This window comes from Sus scrofa, chromosome 11, assembly GCF_000003025.6.
Source record: "Sus scrofa isolate TJ Tabasco breed Duroc chromosome 11, Sscrofa11.1, whole genome shotgun sequence".
Taxonomy (NCBI): Eukaryota; Metazoa; Chordata; class Mammalia; order Artiodactyla; family Suidae; genus Sus; species Sus scrofa.
Genome location: NC_010453.5, coordinates 22,337,066 through 22,356,700, shown reverse-complemented (window position 1 = coordinate 22,356,700; position 19,635 = coordinate 22,337,066). Strand labels below are relative to the sequence as shown.

Below are 19,635 nucleotides of genomic sequence, written 5' to 3'. Positions count from 1 at the left end.
GGCCACTTCTGGGGGAGGTTAATGTGGGGAGAAGGAAATGGAAAGCTGTTTGAAATAATATGTAGGTAACACCCACAACTTACCTCCCAGCCCCAGGTCACAGACCCGCAGCTTTCCAGCCCATCTCAGTGTGCCTCGTCCTTCATTCAGACTCACAAAGCGCATGTGCACGGCCGGAGACGGCGCATGACTATGAGATTACGCAGACCTCGTCACGTGACTTAGCTAGGCGTCCCCAGAAAGTAGAGGCGGAGGGCTCAGATGCTTCAAAACTCTGTCAGGAAATGTAATTCCCTGACAATTGTAGGGAGCAGGAGCGAGGGAGAAGCAAGAAGGGAGGCAGAGAACGAACGGGAATCAACTCAAGGATACCCGCCACTGAGCTGTAAGTACCTAGTGGCTTATACGTGGCATCCATTCAAATGGATTTCTTCAATACTCATTAAACCCCAGGTATTACGAAAAAAAGCTGTAGGGTTGGTCCCTGTCCTCAGAGAGAAATCACGCAGACAGCACGTAAAGTCTGCTCAGGATGGTGTGGGCGGGTAGGGGGTGGTGTTCTTTCCTCAGCTCTTGCCTCCCATTGGTTGAAGGTGAGCCCCACTGGGGCTGACACCCCGCTTCCAGCTCACACCTGTTTGGGCACTAGGTAGGTCGCATGGAGGCATCAGCAGCGGCGCCCTGAGCGGGGAAGTGAGAGGTGACCAGCATGCACTTAGGCAAAACACTGTTGGATGCTTCTGAAGTCAACTGGAGCCCAGGTTCCACGGCACTGGCGCAAGACACAGGTAAGACCAAAAGCCTCTGAAACGCCCGCCACCGGGAGAGTTAGAAGGATGAGATTGCAGCCACTGTCTGCCACCCCACATGGGGACCTCTAGAGCTCTGTGGCTCTGTGGCGGCCAGCACCACGTCAAAGAGCCAGACTGTCCTAGAGAGTCAAAAGTGAAGCAAGCGCATACCGTCTGGGAAGTGAGTGAGATTCCACAGGCCTCCGTGCTCTTCTGGAAATGTTCTATGCTCTGGATTCATGATCCACATCTGGTTTTAGAACCCAGCAAAAGTCACTAGCCCCTCTCCTTCTGGGGAAGGCAGTAAAGAGGAAGCCTTAGAAGTTTGCAGCCCAGTGTGCCAGTCCCAGGTCTGCCACCTACTGGCTTTGTGACCTTCTACAAGATTCCTAAACTACCCCCAGCCTCAGTTTCTTCATCCATCAAAGGGGAAATTGTGATAGCAAATGAGATTATTCAAGGTCATGTTTCGCCCATGGCCTGGCACACCCTAAATTCCCCATAAATAGAAGCTGCTGTGGTTACGGTGCCACCAAACTCTGTGTGCCTCCAGAAGTGTCATGTTTCTCTGGGGGAAATTAGGTTGGTACAACACGCTGAAAGGGTTCTAAAGCCTTAAATATATCATCAATTGCTGCTATTTTAACACCCCTGTGAGCAAATAGAAAACTTGGCAACAGCAAAATGGCCTAAAACAGAAATAAAATCAAGCAGTAAAATTAGCATCCCGTTTTCCCATCTTCACTCCAGGGGCACAAGTGCTCCCCAACCCCACCAGAATGAGTCAGTTCTGGCACAAGAGACATGAATCCTTCCTAAAAGAGAACATGTTATTCTTCCCTACTAACCCTTCTCTTGCAGACTCAGTATTTCAGCCCCAAGGAGGATGCTTTCGAGTGACTCCTTAGGCTTGTGGAAATGGTCCCACATGCTTACGTTTCCATAAGCTGATGTACTCTGTCTACCCTACACTGAATGGTCCCAATCTGCTTTCCTTCCTGAGGGCTTGAGATTTGTGCAATTTTCTCCATGCATATTGCTTATCAATGAAAATTTATGAAATTAAAAAAAGCAAAGAGCTGTCCACTCTTTTGGTAATTTGGGGTTATTTAGGGAGATAGAGACACACCCTTTTATTATTATTATATATATATATATATATTTTTTTTTTTTTTGTCTTTTGAGGGCTGCACCCACAGCATATGGAAGTTCCCAGGCTAGGGGTCGAATTGGAGCTGTAGCCACCAGCCTACGCCAGAGCCACAGCAACACCAGATCTGAGCCGTACAGCTCACAGCAACGTCGGATCCTTACCCACTGAGCAAGGCCAGGGGAATAATCCACAACCTCATGGTCCGTAGTCAAATTCGTTAGCCACGACGGGAGCTCCGAGACACACCCTTCATTTCAACCACTGCATGAGTATTACTTAGACCGCTATAACCTTGGCATGGTCTCCATCATTTCCCATACACCCTGCAGCCTCCCTGCATGTCCCCTCTGATGGCTTTCTGTGTTCAAGTTCCCAGGACTTACCCTTTCAGGTCCAGTTTCTCTTTTCTTTGCGATCTTATTTTATACATGTCCTTGCTCTTCTCCCTGCATTCTTCGTTTCCGACTTGAGAGCGTAATTGCTGCATTTCTGCAAGGGTATCATAAAAAAGGAACCAAATAACAGTAACTGTTACTTACCCTCATAAGTCACTATTCTTTTGGATAGTTGGTCTCTCTCTCTCTTTCTTTGGTGGGGCGTGGGGAGCCCGCTCACAGCATGTGGAAGTTCCCTGGGCCAGGGATCAAACCGCACCACGGGGGTTCCCATTGTGGCTCAGCGGAAGTGAATCCGACTAGTATCCATGAGGATGCAGGTCTGATCCCTGGCCTCGCTCAGTGGGTTAAGGATGCGGTGTTGCTGTGAGCTATGGTGTAGGTTGCAGACTCAGCTCAGCTCTGGCCTTGCTGAGGCTGTGGTATAGGCCAGAAGCTGTAGGTCCGATTTAACCCCTAATCTGGGAAACTCCATATGATGCAGGTGCAACCCTAAAAAGGAAAAAAAAAACAAAAAAAAAACTGCACCACAGCAGTGACAACACCAGATCCTTAACCTGCTAAGCTGCCACCAGGGAACCCTGGATATTTGGTCACTTTAGAGACTGGTTTCATGACTTAATTCTGAGTTTAAATTTATCCTTGACTTCATAGTATGACAAAGGGGCATGTGCTTGGGACTTGGAAGACCTGGGTGTTCACTTTGGCCCTGCTATAAACTTGCTGTGTGAACTTGGGGAAATGATTCAACATCTCTGAATCTCCAGTTGGAGGGCTAGAGTTATTCATCTACGAGAGACTCTTCTAGCAATTTGATAAAGGCACTAAATCTAAAATTAATTCCACAGCCATTTAAAAAGTCTGACATATTTCGGAGTTCCCCTCGTGGTGCAGCGGAAACAAATCCGACTAAGAACCATGAGGTTGAGGGTTCGATCCCTGGCCTCGCTCAGTGGGTTAAGGATCTGGCATTGCTGTGGCTGTGGTGTAGGCCAGTGGCTGCAGCTCCAATTCGACCCCTAGCCTGGGAACCTCCATATGCTGTGGGAGCGGCCCTAAAAAGACAAAAAAAGAAGAAAAAAAAAAAGTCTGACATATTTAGAAAAGGTTTCAGGAGTTCCCGTCATGGCGCAGTGGTTACCGAATCCGACTAGGAACCATGAGGTTGCGGGTTTGGTCCTTGCCCTTGCTCAGTGGGTTAACGATCCGGCGTTGCCGTGAGCTGTGGTGTAGGTTGCAGACGTGGCTCGGATCCCGCGTTGCTGTGGCTCTGGTGTAGGCCGGTGGCTACAGCTCCGATTCAACCCCTAGCCTGGGAACCTCCATATGCCGCGGGAGCGGCCCAAGAAATAGCAGCAACAACAACAACAACAACAACAAAAAGACAAAAAAGACAAAAAAAAAAAAGAAAAAGAAAAGGTTTCAAATAAGTAGCAAGTGCTGCTGCTCAGGGAGGCGGCCAGAGAGAGCCCCACCCTGTGGAATAACAGCTGGCAGCTGACTTCCGCTGTGCTCCATGAGGACAGAGACAGTGGCAGGCCTGTGTCACCTGAGTCTTGATAGAAAAGGTCATTAAAAATGCATGGCCAGGCTGAAGGAGGACACCTAGTGAATTATCGATGGCCCGTGGGTGTCTGCGTTGCTGGTGATGGCAAGGGAGGAGGCGGGGCACTGAGTGAGGCCCAGCCGAGGACAGGTGTAAACTGAGCATTCTGCTTAGAGGCCCTTCCCCACCCCAGCCTGGGTCTGCGTGCAGCCACAGCGCAGAAGGAGCTGCCTCCAAGGATTAGTGAACATGATTCATTTAGCAGGAGAAGTGGGCAAACACAGGGCCTCTCACCACCGGAGCACCCACAGCCCAAGCCTCCCGCCTTCCATCTCCCAGGCTGCTGGGTGTCCAGGAAACAGCGACACCATGGTCTAAATGGGGAGCCCCACAGCAGGAAGGGGGACCCAGCAGAGATGACAGGGTGGCCTGAATGCCTGCCAGGAGCCAGGGGCCTTTGAGGCCAGGAGGGAGTCTGTAGAGTGGGCGGCCACTTCCTCCCTCCCCCTAGCTCTCTCATCCCTAACTCAGCTGCTGTCAAACTGGATATTTTGTTGGGTCCTGGGAGGCAGCCTCCAATGGATCCTCAAAGCTGAGGATTGGAAACCCACTGAGCTGGGGGCACCCACCTGAGCTTCATAGTGAAGGTGGTCTGAGAACTTGAGAAGAAAACACCCAGGGGAGCTCCTGTTGTGGCCCAGTGGGTTAAGAACCCAACATAGTGTACATGAGGATGCGGGTTTGATCCCTGGCCTCACTCAGTGGGTTAAAGATCTGGCTTTGCTGCAGGCTGCATCATAGGTCACAGCTGCAGCTCGGATCTGATGTTACTGTGGCTGTGGTGTAGGCTGGCAGAAAGGAGCCCACTCCTCTCTCTGCCCACACCATGTGCTGTGTGGCAGATGCCAGGTGTCATACTGGTGGTCATATCTGTGGGAAGATGACCCTGAGCTTGGTGGGGAGCCACCCAGGGCCTCCTCTGGCTCCTCAAGTCCTGGGAAGATCCAGAGGCCAAGTGGGTCAGGGCAGGCTTCTGCCCTGGTCCTGTGGACAGCACTGGATATGAGGACACAGTTCAGAGAAGGGTTTAGCATGCGGGGAGGGGGGCCAGGGATGTCAGAGGGCTCCAGGCTGGGAAAGGGTCTGGGAGACATGGGTCACTGAGGTTGGGAAGTGGACACATCCAGCCAGAGGCAGACAGAGGGCTTGGGGCTCGGGGTCCTGCCTCAGGGTTCTCAGAGAGAAGGAAGAAGTTGACACTTGGAGGGTGGACAAGTTTTCACAGCAGAAGTATGTAGGCTGAGAAAACAGATAACAACAACAAAAATCATTCTAAAATGTTCTTGGAGTTCCCTCGTGGCTCCCGAGGATCTGGACCTGTCACTGCTGTGGCTCAGGTTGCTGCTGTGACCCAAGTTTGATCCCAGGCCCAGGAACTTCCACATGCCATGGGTGCAGCCAAAAAAAAAAAATCTTTTGTTAAACTAAAAATAGAGTTGCTGTGTGATCCAGCAATCCCATTCCTGGGTATATACCCAGATAAAACTATAATTCAAAAAGAAACAACAACAATAACAAAAAGACGAAAGACAAAAAAAAAAAAAAAAAAAAAAAAAGGAGTTCCTGTCGTGGCGCAGTGGTTAACAAATCCGACTAGGAACCATGAGGTTGCGGGTTCGGTCCCTGCCCTTGCTCAGTGGGTTAACAATCCGGCGTTGCCGTGACCTGTGGTGTAGGTTGCAGACGCGGCTCGGATCCTGCGTTGCTGTGGCTCTGGCATAGGCCGGTGGCTACAGCTCCGATTCAACCCCTAGCCTGGGAACCTCCATATGCCGCGGGAGTGGCCCAAGAAATAGCAACAACAACAACAACAATAACAAAAAGACAAAAGACAAAAAAAAAAAAAAAAAAAAAAACCAAAAAGATACATGCACCCCTATGTTCATAGCAGCACTATCTGCAACAGCCAAGACATGGGAACAACCTAAATGTCCATCAACAGATAAATGGATAAAGAACATGTGGTACATACATACGGTGGAATATTATTCAGCCATAAAAAAGAATGAAATAATGCCATTTGCAGCAACATGGATGAACCGAGAGATTATCATACTAAGTGAAGTCAGTCAGACAAAAAAAGATAAATATTATATGATATCGCTTATATGTGGAATCTAAAATACAATGCAAATCAATGTATCTATGAAACAATAACAGATTCATGTAGAGAATAGACTTGTGGCTGCCAAGGGGGTGGGGGGTTGGGGATGGACGGATTTGGAGTTTGGGGTTAGGAGATGCAAACAACTGTAGAGAGAATGGATAAACAACAAAGTCCTACTGTCTAGCACAGGGAACTATAGTCAATATTCTGTGATAAACCACAATGGAAAAGAATATGAAAAAGAATATTATGTATATTATATACATAAAACTGAGTCACCTTTCTGCACCACGGAAACTAATGTAACATTGTATATCAACTATACTTGAGTACAATTTTTATTTTTATATTTATTTATTTTGTCTTTTTGCCTTTTCTAGGGCCATTCCCACAGCATATGGATGTTCCCAGGCTAGGGGTCTAATCAGAACTGTAGCTGCCAAACCTATGCCACAGCCACAGCAACACAGGATCCGCGCCTACACCACAGCTCACGGCAACGCCGGATCCTTAACCCACTGAGCGAGGCCAGGGATCAAACCTGCAACCTCATGGTTCCTAGTAGGATTCATTAACCACTGAGCCACAATGGGAACTCCCTATACTTTAGTACAATTTTTAAAATAAATAAACAAATAAATGGAATGTCCTTTTGGGAGGCTGGGTTTCCTGGGCCAGGTCACTTTTGAGTTATTAGGAAGTGCAATGGTGATGGCCATACATAAACTTTGCAAACCTGTAAAGTCACAATGAAAAGAACTGTCAGCCATCTGTCTTCAGCACCTTCTAAGCTTTTACCGATAGCTGTGCTGAGAACACTTCCTCAGCCCCCCTAGGCTGAACCCCTCCTCCATCCACTGGACATATGCCTCCTCTATTTCACCAAGAAGGCAGGACCTTCATCAGCTCGGTTTACTCTTGGCCCCTAAATGCTGGAACAATCTGTGGCACATGGAAGAGACTCAGTAACTATTTGCTGAATGAATGAATGAACTTCATTGTCAGTCTTTCTACTAAAGAGTAGACCCCCCCTTAAAAAAAAAAAAAAAAAAAAAAACATTTCTAGAGGTTCCGTTGTGGCGGGAAATGAACCCCACTAGTATCTATGAGGATGCAAGTTCCATCCCCAGCCCCGCTCAGGGGTTAAGGATCCAGTTTTGCCATGAGCTGTGGCATAGGTCGCAGACTCGGCTCAGATCCCTCATTACTGTGGCTGTGGCGGAGGCCAGCAGCTGCAGCTCCAGTTTAACCCCTAGCCTGGGAACGTCCATGTGCAGCACCTGCAGCCCTAAAGTTTTACAAATAAAAATTTTTTAAAAAATCATTTTTACAGCCAAAGCCCTTCTACCTCTGCTTGACACACAGTAGGTGCTGAATCAACACTTTTCAATGGGCAGAAGTTTCCGATGCCAGCAACAACGATTTGCTCCTTGGCTGCCCTGGAAATCATTTGTTAACAGCCAGCACTTCCACGCACCAGCCCTTCAGGCCTCACCTAGAATTTAGATGAATTTCTGAGCTGTTACCTGGACAAGCAATACATTCACTTCTTCCTGCAAACGTTTTTCTTTTCCTTTCCTTTTCTTTCCTCTCTTGCTTCCTTCCTTCCTTCCTCCCTCCCTCCTCTCTCTTTCTTCTTTTGGCTAAAGATCAAGCCTGGCAAATGTCTAGCCTCCTCTAATAGCAGAAAAATTAACCCAGGACACAGGACACAGGACATGGCTTAGAGGAGGAGAAAATGTCTCCCTGGTTTAGTTCATTTGAAGAGCTGATTTTATGAGAAACTTTGTGTATTTGTCCGATTCGCCATGAGAGCTTCCAGACCCACGGGCTCTCTTTTAGTGATGCTCAGCCTCCCCCATGAATCCCCCCCGGGGAGTGGGCTGGCAGGACAGCACCTGAACCACCAAATCTGCATAATAGACATAATTGCTACCATCAGGGTGAGTGACAGAAACACTGTCATTAACAATGTTGTGTAATCTTCCTTTTTTGTTTGGGCCTTTGGTGAATTAAGATCATTTCCCCCTCCTCTTGAAAGGATTCAGCTGTCCTGCCTTCCCCCCCACACCCCGACCCCACGGCTCCCCCACCCTCACTCTTTCATTCTCCCTCCTGTTTCCACACCCATTATCCATTGACTCACCTCCCTCTGATTTCCTCTGGGATCTGACCCCCCACCCCTTTTTTTTTTGTTTTTGTCTTTTGTCTCTTTTTTTTAGGGCCACACCCGCAGCATATGGAGCTTCCCAGGCTAGGGGTTTAATCGGATCTGTAGCCGCCGGCCTACACCGCAGCCACAGCAACTCGGGATCCGAGCCGAATCTGCGACCTACACACAGCTCACGGCAACACCAGATCCTTAACCCCCTAAGTGAAGCCAGGGATCAAACCCGCAACCTCATGGTTCCTAGTCGGATTCATTTCCACTACGCCACAACAGGAACTTCCCCCTTCCCCCTTTTAATTTAGGGTTGTGGCAGGTTCTCTGGTGAGGTCGCTAATCTTTATTTAGGAGACTGGGAGCCACAACCCACCACCCAGGAGGCCTGTGTCGGAATCTGTTCTGAAGGAAACACCGCCATGTGCGGGCTTCCCATAGGAAACCTGTTTGGCGCACAGAATCTTTTTTTTTTTTTTTTTTTTTTTTGTTTTGCATTCTGGCCTCCGCATATGGAGTTCCAGGTGGTCGAATCGGAGCTGTAGCCACCGCCTACCCAGAGCCACGCAACGCAGATCGAGCCGCGCAACCTACACACAGCTCACGCAACGCCGATCGTACCACTGAGAAGGCAGGACGAACCGCAACTCATGTTCTATCGATTTAACCACTGGCACACGGAATCCTGGCACAGAATTCTTGACTGTGTTTTTTGTTTCTTTTTGGTGCGGTGGGAACCGAACTTTAAGTAGTCATGTTTGAGGCCAATCCAGTGGTGGCAAAACACAGCGAAAGGCCAACCTTCGGCGGCAAGTTGATGCCAGTTCTGAAGATCAGGGAGTTTCAGGCAGGAACTAGCAAGCCCAAGTGTTCATAAAACACTAAATGCAATTATAAAATTACCATTTGTATTAGTTTCCTAGGGCTCTGATTACCACAATTTGCCACCAACCAGCTGATCTTAAACCACAGAAATGTATTCTTTTGCAGTTCTGTCTAAAAGTCCAAAATCACCGTACTGCCTCCAAAGCTTTGGGAAGGCTCCATCCTTGCCTCCTGGCTTCTGGTGGGTCCGGCCATCCTTACTGTTCCTTGTCTTAGAGATGTGTCACAGGAAGGGGAATGCTTTCTGGGGTCTGAGAATGGGCTCTGGTCTAACACTCAGAAATGAATTGTCTGAGGAGACACAGGAATTGACAAAGCTAAACACTTTGTTGGGAAGGGGCGCCTGGCAGAGAGAGCAGCAGGGTAAGGGGAAACCAGAAGAGCAGCTCTGCCACATGACTTGCAGCGTCAGGTTTTATAGGAATGGGGCGACAATCTTTCTAAAACCATATTCTGAGGGTGTTTTGCACCTGCTCAAATGGCTGCACGTTATCTTTGAGAATTCAAGCTCCTTGGCCCTTAAGACCTTCTAGAACTTTCCCCAGGTTCTCTTTCCAGCTTTCTCTCCCTCCTGCCAACATGAGCCCTTCTCATCTACCACCCTGGGCCTGCCCTTAGACGGCTCAAGTCCTGCACAGCTCACCCGACTTTGCAAATATTTCCCCCTCTCTCAGACTCAAACCTCACCTGTCCTTCAAGGAGCAGCTCAAGCTCTCGGCCTTCCAGAAATGCTCTGAAACCACTCAGTACACCCCAGCCACAAATGATCTCCTGGCTGTCCCACTAATAATACCCCAACCTCTTGTTCCCCTGCTCTTCGCCTGGCTCCTTGTATGACTGGCTTCTTATTCTTTAAGTTTTAGCTCAAATGTCTCATCTCGGAAAGGCTCTCGCTGAGGCTCCTTCACTGCTCAGGTTCTCCGTCATCACTCAAGTGGTTCCTTCATGGTATTTATCTCTGCGTACTATCCGGTCTGTTCACAGGCTTGCTTCTGTCCGTCCTGTCTTTTTTTTCTCGAACTAGGACGTGCACTTTGAGGGCAGAAACCTTGACTAGCTTTTCATCGATCTGACCCAGCCCATTCACAATGAGTCTGACTCATAATCGATGCTCGATGAATATTTGTTGAATGAATGAGTGCATAAGTAGATGTTTTATTATTGAACTCTTGAGTTTATTACTTTATTGTTACTACTAATAATATATTAAATATATATTTATAAACATAAATATATATTAAATATATAATAAACTATATATTAAAAGAATGTCATTTATTATTTCATTATTATTAATATATATAATATTGAGTTTATTATTGATCTCGCTCCTCCTCAACAGCAGGGTTGGCCTACTCCCAGAGTACAGCATAATGCTTTTTTTTGGGCGGGGGGAGGCTGCACCCGAGGCATATGGAAGTTCCCAAGCTAGGGGTCGAATCGGAGCTACAGCTGCGGGCCTTCACCACAGCCACAGCAACGCCAGATTCGAGCCGCATCTGTGACCTACACCAGAGCTCACGGCAATGCCAGGTCCTTAACCCACTGAGCAAGGCCAGGTTTCAAACCTGCATCCTCATGGATACTGGTTGGGGTCGTTACCACTGCGCCACGTCGGCAACTCAGCATAATGCTTTTGGTAAGTGTCTAGTAATTGTGCACTGGATGAATAAGTGCCTGCCACCAATTTAACATGTCCAGAGCTTACATTCAAGTAATTCTAGATCTGGACTCCACAGTGGACCGGCTTCATAGTGAATTCTAAGTGGTCGATGTTGAAAGAAGGAAGAAGTATTCTGACTGATGAGATAAATCACCCGGTAGCCGCTACCTTCTCATGAAGCTTTCAAAATTGCTCTGATTCTGCTATACAGCACTAACATGGCTTGTTTATTATCACTGGGCTTAATACTCTTTCTAGGAATAAATTTCCACTGATTTGTTTATCCGAATCCATGCAATTCCTTGCTCGGCAAAGACCTGGCAGAGAGCGGCTCGGTTCCCGTTTGATTTTCCTCCCCTGGGGCCATTGCAAAGGAGAGCCGACATTGCTCTGACAAGGCATTTTGCCATATTTTCTCCAGGCACCTAAGGTAGAGCTGTTAACTGTCTCCCAATACTCCTTTTCCTCATGTCTGTCCAATATTTAGTTGGGACATGGCCACCCTGTTAAAGACCACATTTCCCAGGCTCCTTTGCACTGAAGTATGACCATGAGGCAAAGTCCTGGCCAATGGGATATGTAGAGGGTGTGTGTGCAGCTTCCTATTGGTGAACTTGAAAGGTGAGTGCCTTCTGCTTCTTTTCTCTTTTCTGGCTTCACTATGGCTGACATAGTTTCTACCGTGCAGATGAGGGCACTGTTCGAAAGATGACAGAACATCAAAGTAGAAGGCAACTGGGTCAATGACTCCATCACTGCCCCGCCGGCCTCAATTGCTTAGGTTCAGAAGTTTCCATGAAAGAGAACACTTTCTATCTCGTTTGACTGGGGCCTTGCTCCAAAAGATGACCTGATAGCTCCACCCTTTCCTACCTTCCCCACCAAGAGAGTCAGCAGTACCAGTTCCATCTTGCCAAACCGAGGTGGGGATAATGACCGGGGGAAGGATTCTGGGAGAGGGACTAGCAGATGCCAATGCCTGGAGGGATGTGTTGAGAGGGCACACGGAAGACCCTTGTTGTCTACAGTCATGTGAACGAGGAGAAGGACATGAGCCAGGGTCAGCTCAGGCCCCTTCCTTCTAGCTCTCAGCAGTCCACACGCAGAGTTAGAAAGGTGGACCTGGAAGTCAGAAAAAGAGGAAATGGGAGGCTCGCCTTCAACCAAGGTCCTTCCCAAGAAGAGAAGAGCTTAAGAAATCTCTGAAAATCTATTTCAATTGCACCCAGTCCCTCAAGATCTCAACGGCCTTTAGACAGGGTGTTACCTGTGTTTACACTCGGATGTGTGTTAATTACAGTGACAGTGACCATGGGTACTGACAATTGAAAGCTTTGCTAAACTTCGGTATGAAATGTATTCTCATTCAGCTTCTCCAAAATAGGTACCTTCTAGCCCAGCCAGAAAGCAAAGCTTCCTCTTCTAAGACTACCTATTTAATGGAACCACTCATCCTAAAAGAGGACCTAGAACCTAAAAAAGAAGATTCTTGCCTTGAAACCCCCACCTTTTTGCCCCCAGCCCCTTCCCCAGATGTGAAGGCCCCACCTCAGCCTTAACTGACCCAAAACAAAGGTTCTGATCAGGTCTCCAGGATGAAGGAGATGGGCTCATGTGACTCACTTTATTGCTTTGGGGCCAAAACTTTATCTTGGAAACGAATATAAATTCCTTGAGACTAATGTCAGCTAATTGGAAAGTAGACTCTAGACTCTTCTTTCTCTGCAGCATAGCTCCCATAACCTCCCAGAAATTACTGCTCATGGGTCTGTGGTCGGTTACTCATTTATTGCCTGGGTGGTCAGTGGTCATGCCATGATGGACAGGATGGCCATGGTCCCTTCCTTCAAGAAGCTAAGTCTAGTGGAGAACAGATACTGAGCAAGTAATTTCTGGAGCAGGTGCCACGCAGGAGAAATTCAGCTTCCTTTGGGAAACAGCCACCGACAATGTCCAGTCCTAAGGCTTGGAGAAACTCCACTCTCCTTGAGCGTCTCATCCATCTTTGTAACCTTTTAAGATTGTTTCGCTTTGTGATGCACTGAAGACACCTAGGACCAACTGGTTCTGCTTTTTGTCACCTGCTTGCGGCACCCACTCTCCCGAAGCGTGGCCCTGCCCCATCTTTCTCTAAATACGCTCTTGAACAGTGTAACAGAACGTGATGTGGGCTGGTGGAAAGACCCAGCATTTGGCCTGAAATGATCTGGGCTCAGATCCCAGCTTTGCCTCCGAGAGGTCCTCGTACACTCTGAGGATAATGACGCCTCCCGCCCCACCCCCGAGAATCATTGTGAGGATCCACGTGATCATTTACATGAAAATGCTTTGCAAACCCTGGCGCATTATTCTCCTGTCAGCTGCTCTGTCACAAGTCTTAGCATATTCTGGACTTCAGCTTCTCCTGACACTAATATACAGATTCCCGCTATTCTTTTGTGACACCCTTCATTACGGGCCCCTCCTTCCATCTTTTGTTTGTGTTCATTGAAAATCAGAGTTTCTAACAGCCGTCCCTCACTGCCCCGTCGTCGGCTCTTTTAGCTGCCTCTTCCTTTTCTTCCTTGTGATGTTTCTTCCCGGTGCAGATAGCAGGGCATTTCAAGCGTCCTAACCTTCCTGGGTCCTTTCAGAGTCATCCTCCAGTCCAGATCACAGACATCCCTGTATCCCGTTGAATAACTTGGGAAATCAGAAAACGCCTTTTCATCCAGATCAGAATGGTCTATTCTCAGCCTGGTCGCAAGTCAGGATTGGGGTACCCCAGCTTTAACATAAAATCTCTCCCATGGGGTGGTGGCCCTAGAGGAACTGTTAGCGCACCATTGACAAAAACTGCCCACCTTGGTCAGGCAGATAAAAGCCACTTGCATTAAGCTGTCTCACAACTGGATGCCCTGATAAGGATCCTCAGTGCTGCCCTGAAGATTAACTGGGAAGATTTGGGAGGGGCCCGTGGGAGGGAAGAAACAACCAACGTCCCAGGATCCTTGGCACTAGAATCTGTCTTGGCTGAGAGAGGCACAAGCCACCAAGAAAGACCCTAGGCCAGACCTAGTACGGGCCGAGCAAGGTGATTAGCCAGAGACAACCCAGAAACTCACCCCATTCCCATAAAACCAGAGACTGCAAGCCACGTGGCAGAGCAGTTCTCCTGGGTTCCCTCACCCAGCTGCTCTCCCTGGCCCCAGGGGCCCCTTCCCAATAAAGTCTCTTGCTTTGTCAACACGTGTATCTCCTCAGACAATTCATTTCTGAATGTTAGACAAGAGCCCATTCTCGGATCCTGGAAGGGGTCCGCCTTCCTGCAACAGAACTTTATGGAAGCCTGAAGACTCCATAAAGTGAAGACTCCCATGAGGGTAGAGTTCCCTTCATGGCTCAGCCATTAACGAACCCAACTAGGAACCAGGAGGTTGTGGGTTCGATCCCTGGCCTTGCTCAGTGGGTTAAGGATCTGGTGTTGCTGTGAGCTGTGGTGTAGGTTGCAGATGCGGCTCAGACCCTGCATTGCTGTGGCTGTGGTATAGGCTGGCATCTGTAGCTCCGATTCCACCCCTATCCTGGGAACCTCCATGTGCCGCAGGTGTGGCCCTAAAAAGAAAAAAAATTCCCTTGAGGGTCTAACACAGTAGACCTGAGAACCTTGCATCTGTTTATCTAGAAACGCCTCCTCACACCCGAGTTTGCTTAGCACTTCCAGACCCACCCCACACTGGTCTCATCAAACTGAGAAGCTGGGTTTCTGTTCGCTAACCCACCACCACAGCACACCATCTCAGCACACTCCCAGGGAGTTGGTGGCAGGATGGGGGCAAGCTGGCCTGGAAGCAGGCCATTTCTCCCAGGACCCTCCAGAAGCAGCTCGAGCAGGAGCTTTCCTTCCTCATCCAGGAAAGCCGCCACTGACCTTGGTGGCAACCATCCAGCAGCGTCACTGCCCTCTCTGCCCCTAAGCATCAGAAAGGGCTTTGCATCTATGCACCCGGAATCAGAGCATGAGTGTCTTAGTCCTCCACTCAGGATGTTCTAGCAGTTGCCAGGTGACATCACAGGCGAGGACTGGGAAAACTAGCAGTTGCAGGCAAGCAAGGTGACTGAGTTAATCCAGGGCTTAAGTACAAATGCATGAAAACTCAAGCACACGGAGAGGAAATTAATATCCCTTTTTGCCCCACTTCAGCGAAAGAGGTTGCTGGGTAATTGCAGCTCAGACACAACTTCTTTATTGGAAGTGTCTTAGTGCCAATGACAATAAACAGGGAAGCAAGTGGGAGGTGACAACACCCTGGGTTGTTACGGTGAAGGGAGGGGCCACTGGGTGATGCCGACAAGGACGCTGCCATGGAAGCAGCCCTTTCCCAGCTGAGGGCGCCGTGGCCGGGGGTCCTCAGCCCAGGGTCCAAAGCTTGCTTCCCTGGCTGAAGCAGTGTGGTGCTTGGAAACCCAAAGACACATGCACAAAGGGAGCCCATTAAAAAGGATGGGGCTCTTGAGCAAAGAACCAAAGCATGGCAGGGCTGGGGCTGCTCCCCAGCTCCCTGACCTCTGCTTCAACAGGCGACAGTAGCTTTCTCCCCAGTGACTTACGAGGAATCCTGGGAGAGAGTGCATGTGTTTTCAAACAAAGATGCTGAATATCTGCACAGGACCCAGTCTTTCTTTCCTTTTCTTTCTCCCGCCCCCCCAAGCCCTCTTAATTCAATCTACCCATCTTCTGTAGTCATTACCAAATGTCACCGAATCCCCCGTGTTAGATGGAAATAACTACTGTTTGCTTGAAACACGGGTTCATTTATAGGCTGGAATAGGACACATCTTAGAAATGGCAAATCAAGAAGCATTCTGAAAAATAAGCAGTAGCAAGAAAAAAAAAAGTAATTTTATATTGCCTAAAACACTCAACTGGGAAATACCATCATTTTCACCCCATCAGAGCCATTAAATGAACCTCATCTTTTTAATTCTGGGTACTTTATTTAAAAATGTGCACCTCTATCAATTCTGACAAGCCTGAGGGGTTTTGTTGTTTTGGTGACAATTTCTGTACTGTATTTTGGAGTTGTTTAAGAAAGTTTTCCCTTATTTTTCTTTTTTCCTTCTTTTCTTTTCTTTTTCTTTTATCTTTTCTTTCTTCCTTTCTTTCTTTTTTTGTGGAAATATTGACCCATGAGGATTTACTTAAATCCTCCTTGGTTATAGGCCTCCAAAGACAAAGCCATATCCATGGCAACCACAGTCCGCCCAGCAGAACAGAGAACACATCAGACCCAGAGCATAATAGCTCAGTTTACTGCTGACTAGGATCTTGAAAGCACCACTGTACCTTCCCACTCCCGGCTCAGGGTCAGACTTCAGGCTGTCCTCACCCTCCAGACCCAGCAACCTATAGTCAGAGCCACAGAGAGGCAGAGAAGCCCTTCTCCCAACCTTTGCATGTTCCTCCATCCTGGGAGGGAGGAACGGGATGCTTCTCTCAAGGCTCAGGATGGTCCTGCAGGAAAGGAAATTGGGAGCCAATGGGAGAAGGAGGCCGGGACTGGGCGAGTCACGCGGGGTGGGTGGGGGCACATCAGGTGGAAGCCCGCGGCTGTGGGGTGGCGAGGTAGGGGCCCAATTCCATCCTCTTTTCCAGGTGCCAATACAAACCTGCTGACCACACAAATCCAAGTCAAAAGTTGAGCACACCAAGCACCTCCTGGCTTTCTGATAATCGGGCCCAAAACAGGGGCTCACCTCCCTCTCAAGACGTGGCCGAACCAATCAAGTCACTCTAGCTTCAGTAAAAGCCCCCAAGCGGCTAGCGCTGCCTTCCTTCCAGAAAGTTAATTCATCAGAGAAAACACCCAAATGAAAAGAACTCCAGCCCCAAATGCATTAATGTCAACCCAAAATATAGCAGAGCCCTCCCTGGAAATCAGGGGACTAGAGCTGGGAGGGGGAGGGGCGGTGGAAGGTGGCGAGGGTCCCAGAGGCCAGCAATCCCATCCTGAGCCTGTCCTTTCCCTAGGGTCTCCCGGTAAAGGAGAAAGGCCAACCTCACAGCACCTACATTACAGGAGACTTCTTCCAAGGAGAGAAAGACGGGAGAAACCAGGTCCTTCCTTTGTAGCAGCTTGCGGTTTTGGGGGCGAGCATCTGTTTTCTGGTTCTGCGTACATATTTATTTGAATGTTTTTAAAACTTCCAGCCCTTAAAACGGTTTTAAAGTCACAGCTCTAGAGACAGAAAGGGAGTTCCCACTGTGGCACAACGACGATCTGGGGATCCGTGGCCTCTTGGGAGTGCTGGGTTGCAAGTTCGATCCCTGCCTGGCACAGTGGGCTAAGGCTCCAACATTGCCGAAGCGCCACCTTAGGTCGGCAGCTCGGATCTGATCCCTGGCCTGAGAGATCCATATACAGCCTTGTGGCCAAAAATGAAAAAAGAGGGGCAGGGGGATGGAGAGGAGGAGAGAGGCTGAGAGAAGGGCCTCAGAGTGCTGACGGGATACCTTTGTATTAGTTTATTCAGTTGTGCTTCCATTGACCTTATCACGTGGGTATTGGATGTTCTATTGGTTTTGAGATGAAGAACTGGGATTTGAAGAAAATATATAATTTTCCCCCAAGGTCACGCGTTGGCAGGAAAATCGATTCCAGGTCTAGGTCAAGTCGAAGCTCTGCCCCCAGAGCTATTTGATTCACACGCAACCCCAGCTTTATGTCTCTATAAAACTCATAGCTGTTTGCATATGACTACAGATGATAAAAGCTTCCATGGTCGGCCAAGCTTTGAGCAAAAATTTGAAATATTCAGGGACCCGCTAATGTCTCCACAGGCCCCAAATTGAAGCAAAATCACTGTGAGCGAACCTTTGGTGCCAGATTTCTCCTAAATGTAAAAGCTCTCTGCTAGAAAGTGGGACTCTGCTTCTTGTCACCAGAGCCCCAGGTGCTCTTTGTTTTAGATCCCATACTCAGGAGATGTTTAGGCGGCTCCATTTTTACCGCCACCGAGCCAGCGAGAGCAGCATGGAATTGCCAGGGAATGGAGCCAGCTCTCTATGCACAGATCATTGTCCACAGCGTCCTTGCCAGGAAAGGAGCCTGAGCCCTGGTTACGAGGCAATGTGGAAAGGATTTTGAAAGGGCCGTGTGCTGGGCAACCGCTTACCGCATGGAACCAGCTTTTGTGCTCAGAGAAGCTCATGGACGCAGCCAAGGTTCTTTGACCAGAACGGCTGGCTTTAAAAAATTTTTTTTGGCCAGTTGGGAATCTCACCAGAAAAAGTTGGGTCTGGCCCCAGCATCCAGGGCGAACCAAACCAGTAACGTCACCTTGCCCCATGGACCCTGCCCCTGGTCCCTGAGATCATTTTATTGCCCAAGGGCTTGTGGCCCAAGCAGAAGCTGGAGAATGAATCCATGACAGCAGCTTAAAAAAAGAATCTTACATCGGCGGCACACTTGATCCATCAGAACATCTCCAGGAATTGTTGAACTTGTTTGACCTAACTCAGCCCCGGTGGAACAAGCAAGCTGTTGGTGGGGAGGAAACTTTGGGTGTCTACACTGGAATTCAACAGCAGTGCCAGGACACGCATCTACACCTAGTCATCTAAAACCATACCACGCAACCAAAACAAAACAACATAGAAAACCCAGCACAACCTACTCTAGGGTTACCGCCTCTTTCCATCTCTCACCCCCCTGCCCCCGCCCACCACAAAATATTCACAAAAATACACCTGTAGCTTCCTCTCCTGGGTTGTTTCTTCTAGTCTCTCCACATCCCCACTGCCCCTTACTTCCAGCCAGTTACCCTCCACTCACCAGCATCTAACTTGACCTTTACTATCCAGACTTGGGGATGGCAGTCAGCATCACGGTATGAACGTACCTAGTCCTTAGGCTCCTAACGCTTCTTGTTCTCAATTTCTTTTCACTTTCTATTTTTTTTTTTTTAATTGTTTATGACCGTCTCTGCAGCACATGGACGTTCCCAGGCTAGGGGTCGAAACAGAGTTGCGGCTGCCAGCTTCCACCACAGCCACAGCAACGCCAGATCCAAGCCGCATCTGCAACCTATGCCACAGCTCACAGCAATGCCAGATCCTTAACCCATGGAGTGAGGCCAGGGATCAAACCCACAACCTCATGGTTCCTAGTCGGATTTGTTTCCTCTGTGCCAAGACAGGAACTCCAGAATTGTGATTCTTGATATAGAGCTTCATTTTGATAAGCCTCCCAGGGATTTCCACACCCAACAGATCAAAACTCTACCTGAAAATAATTTTTTGAAAAAACTACTTTGATTTTCACTCCCAAAAGAGCAATAAGGAAAGGCAGCCCTCTGACAAGAGGGAAGTTACCAAAAGGAGGAGACTGATGGGATTTAAGACTGTGAGCTTAAAAGAGCTTTCAGTGAATGGTTCACAGACAAACTTGGTTTGCTAAAAGAATGTCACTGGAGTTCCTTGGTGGCCTTGTGGTTAAAGGATCCAGCATTGTCACTGCTGTGGTGAATGTTCAAATCCCTGGCCCAGGAGCTTCTGCATATGGTGGGTGCAGCCAAGCAAGCAAGAAAGGAAGGGAATTCCCCTCATTGTGCATCGGAAACGAATCTGATTAGTGTCCATGAGGATGTGGTCTCAATCCTTGGCCTTACTCGGTGGGTTAAGGATCTGGCATTGCCGTGAGCTGTGGTGTGCGTCACAGACACAGCTTGAATCTGGCATTGCTGTAGCTCTGGTGTAGGCTGGCAGCTGCAGCTCCTATTGGACCCCTAGCCTGGGAACCTCCATATGCCATGGGTGAGGCCCTAAAAAAGACAGAAAGAAAAAAAGAAAGGGAGGGAGAGAGGACGAGAGGAAGGAAGGGAGAAAGAAAAAAG

At 48.6% G+C, this 19,635-nt stretch overlaps 1 long non-coding RNA gene across 3 annotated transcripts; it reads left to right on the top strand.

Moving 5' to 3' along the window:
- On the top strand, positions 241 to 16,942 carry LOC110255766. 3 transcript variants are annotated; one of them, XR_002336575.1, is made up of 3 exons: positions 241 to 385; positions 650 to 788; positions 16,772 to 16,942. It is a non-coding gene; the product is annotated as an uncharacterized LOC110255766 (long non-coding RNA). The 3 variants fall into 3 exon arrangements; XR_002336573.1 differs by lacking the exon at positions 16,772 to 16,942 and adding an exon at positions 11,450 to 13,880; XR_002336574.1 differs by lacking the exon at positions 16,772 to 16,942 and adding an exon at positions 1,653 to 1,882.